At 69.2% G+C, this 3,395-nt stretch overlaps 1 protein-coding gene across 2 annotated transcripts in view; it reads left to right on the top strand.

Moving 5' to 3' along the window:
* Positions 1-3,395, top strand: part of LOC102250324 (ly6/PLAUR domain-containing protein 2-like) — a 20,730-nt gene that overhangs the window by 5,651 nt on the left and 11,684 nt on the right. The gene's annotated exons all lie outside the window — the stretch shown is intronic.

The raw sequence follows: 3,395 nt of genomic DNA on the forward strand, positions 1-3,395 counted from the left end.
GGAATGCCCTGGAAGAAGCTCGCCCACCTGCACCAGGCCTCCCGGTCTCCTTTCTGGGGCGTCTCCACCTGCGTCTCGGGCCGTCACCTGAAGCCTGCACCCCCCTCTGCCCCCACCTACTGCTCTCTCCTCATCACACCAGTCCCCGCCGTCCCCCCTGGGAGCGAGGATGGTCACCAGGCCGCAACACGCACAGACCTCTGGGGCTTGGCTGCTGGCTGCGGGGGGAGGGTCGGGAGATGGGACCCCAGGTGCAGGGGGAACACCGCACCCACCAGAGCCAGGTCAGGGTGGCTTCTCGGAGGAGGAGGCAGCAGGGCAAGGCCTTCCACGACAGAGAGGTTGGGTGGAGGGGGCGCCAGGCCAGGAGGAAGGGCCAGGCCGGCCAGCAGTGACCCAGGACCAGGCCTGGCTCCGGGAAGCACCCACTGCCACTCACCCGGCCCACGGCCAGGCCCATGACGAGGTCCCCCCGTGGCAGAGGGTGCTGAGAGGTGTGGGGGGAGCCCCTGAGTGTCCACGCCCCCCTTCTCCAGGCCCCACTCCCAGTGTCCAGGGAAACCCAGGCTCCAGTGCAGAGGGACCTTCACTTCACCTTGGACTTGGGCCGGCACCAACCCCCAGAGCATCCCCCCAGAGGGCTGCCCCTCTGTCTAGACTAGGAACCTGCGCGTGTGTTTGTGTGTGTGTACATGTGTGTGTGTGTGCATGTGTGTGCGTGCGCGTGCGGGGCTGTGTGCCTCCCACCGGGAGCGCCCTCCCTGCCACACGTATCCGGCCAGGCTGTTTGATTTGCGGGACCCTCTATCCTTTTGCAAACATCCCCTCCTTGTCCCCTGGCATCTCTCCCTGGTCCCACACATTGCCCAGCCCACGGGCCCGGCCCCTGCTGTCCGCAGGCCGCCAGGGGAGGTGAGGAGCCAGGCTTGGCCCCGGGCTGCAAACCCCCAGCTGCCCCGCACCCAGCTGGATGCCGGTAGCAAACCCAGCTCTCCAGCCGCCATCCTGTCCCGGGCCCAGAGCCAGGCCCTCCTGGGCAGGTCAGAGCAGGGACGCGGCCCCTCCTCCACCAGGGGCCCGAGAAGAGCCTTACGCTCATCACAACTCTCCCACCCCCACCCGGAGCCGGGGCACAGCCTCCCGCGCACCCTGGGGCATCACGGGACTTGACCCTGGGACCAAACTGGACACCTGAGCCTGGCGCCCTGACACGGGCCAGCAAGGTCTGGGGGTGACAAAGCCGGAGCGCCGGGGCCACTCCTTCCTGCCCTCGGCCCCGCGTTCTGTGGAACGGGGCCAGTCCTGCCCTGCCAGCCGGTCCCCCCCATGGCCGCCCCTCCCTGTTCACAGGAATCCAACAAGCCGGGACCCCCCCCCAACACACCCAGGAGTGCCCGCTGCTTCGGGGTGGGGGTGGGGTCGGCGCTTCCAAATGAGGACCTCACCCAGACACTCACACCGAAGACCCTTTAATCTCGGGTCCTTTAAGCAGAACACACATTGCAGCTTCCCAGCGGCTGTAAGGCGACCGTGTGCGCGTGAGGCGTGAGGCGGGCTGTGCTCCTGGCTCCAAGGCGGGGGTGGGGGCCTCCCAGACTGGGCGGCGAGGCGGTGGCTCTGGGCTCCGGCTGCCTGGCCCACCCGTGCACTCGGGGGTGCTGGGGGGCAGCGCCACACACACAGGTGTCGGCAGTCACACATCCTGGGCCCTGGGCCAGGCTTTCTTGCTTGGAGGTTTCGGCCAGTTCCTGCCTCTCTCCAGCTGAGGCATTAGGCTGGGGGGGGGGGGGGGGGGTGTGTGGCTTGGCCACACCCAGCAGGTGGGTGGCTCCATCGGGGAGCCCCGAGGGCAGCTCCGGGCCAGGCCACTGGGGTGGAACCGAGAAGACCCCTCCCAGCCCCGGCCCATCGGGAGGCGGCCCCTCCCAGGAAGAAGGGGAGATGGGCAGCAGAACAGGGTGCGAGGCAAGGCCAGCCAGTGGAAGGGCCAGAGAGGGCAGGGCCCCACCCGTGGGCACACAGCACACCCCAATGGGTACAAGGAATGCAGACGGTGAGGGCGGGTGCAGAGGGCACCCCCAGCTTCAGGAAGCTCGCCACGCCCTCTGACCCGCTAGACTCCGCCCCGGGCCTGCCACCCCCTCACTTGCAGCCCAAGAGGGGGACGGGCCTGAGATGCTGGCGGCCCCTCAGGTGCCCGAATTGGGCCCCCCTCCCCTACCATCTCCTCTGCGGGCTCGGTGCCCAGTGCGGCTCCAGGTGCTCCCTGAGCTCCGAGCTATCTCTGGACTCGGGCCCATGGCAGCCTGGCACCCCTAACCCAGTCCCAACGCCCAGGACCCTGGGCCTCCCTCTTCACTCACCGCCTCCACCCGCAGGACAGAGATAGGTCAGGGTGCCTAGGTCACCCCATCCCATGCTCAGTGGGGAGGCTCTCAGGGAGTGTCAATTATGGGGGTGGGGGGAGGGCCGAGCGAGTGAAGGGGGCTGGGCTGGTCACAGGCTACCTCAGCTCGGAGAGCCCGGCCGCCTCCCCATTCTGCAGTGTCTGCCTCCTGGCAGGCGGGGGCGGGCGGGCGACTGCCTAGGTAGTGGCTGGCGGGCAGGGGTGGTCACTGGTCCTTGACAACGTCGCTGAGCCCGCTCTCGGCCCGGAGCAGCCGGCTGCTGGCCTCGTTGTAGGCGATCCAGTGCTGCAGGTCCTCGGGCAGCTCCGGCGGCTCCACCTGCAGGGGGAGGGGGAGGGGGAGCGGGAGAGGTGAGGCTGGCTCCCTGAGCTCTCAGCTGCCATGGCGACCAGCAGGGGTGCAGGGAGGGCCAGCCTGGCCAGGTGCTGCCGCCACCCCTCCAGGCCCAGGTGTCTCCTCCCCCTCCCAGGTACCCCCACCTCCTGGGCCCTCAGTGGCTAAACCTCTCCCGTCCTTGCCAGGCCTGCGTCCCCAGGGCCTGCCTGAGCCCTCCGTGTGTCCCCAGAATCAGGTCAAAACCTCTGAGGCCAGCTGGCCAGAGAGGTGACAGGAGATGGGGAGCCAGAGGCCTTCGGAGGCAGAGCAGGGGCTGGAGGGCGGAGGGACCGGGGGAGCACCCCTCTTTCTCGAGGGCGCCATCAAGGGCTGAGCTTGTTCCCCCCTCCGACCCCCCCGGGCTGACTGCTGAGTTCCTGCCTGGCCCATCGCCCCGTTTTTGTGCTGGGGTGGCGGGCCAGATGGGGGTCAGAGGCCGCGCCTACTGGCTCTGGGAGCTCCCAGGGGTGAGGCGAGGCCCCAGGGACATGCCGCCATCTCAGAGCACCCAGAGGCCCAGCCTCCCCTGCAGACGGGGAGCTGCCGCGTCAGCACAAGTGGGGCTCGGGCTCTGCTCCAGGTCCAGGCCTGGCTCTCGGAGCCGCTGCCCCC

This window comes from Myotis brandtii, unplaced genomic scaffold, assembly GCF_000412655.1.
Source record: "Myotis brandtii unplaced genomic scaffold, ASM41265v1 scaffold2325, whole genome shotgun sequence".
Classification (NCBI taxonomy): Eukaryota; Metazoa; Chordata; class Mammalia; order Chiroptera; family Vespertilionidae; genus Myotis; species Myotis brandtii.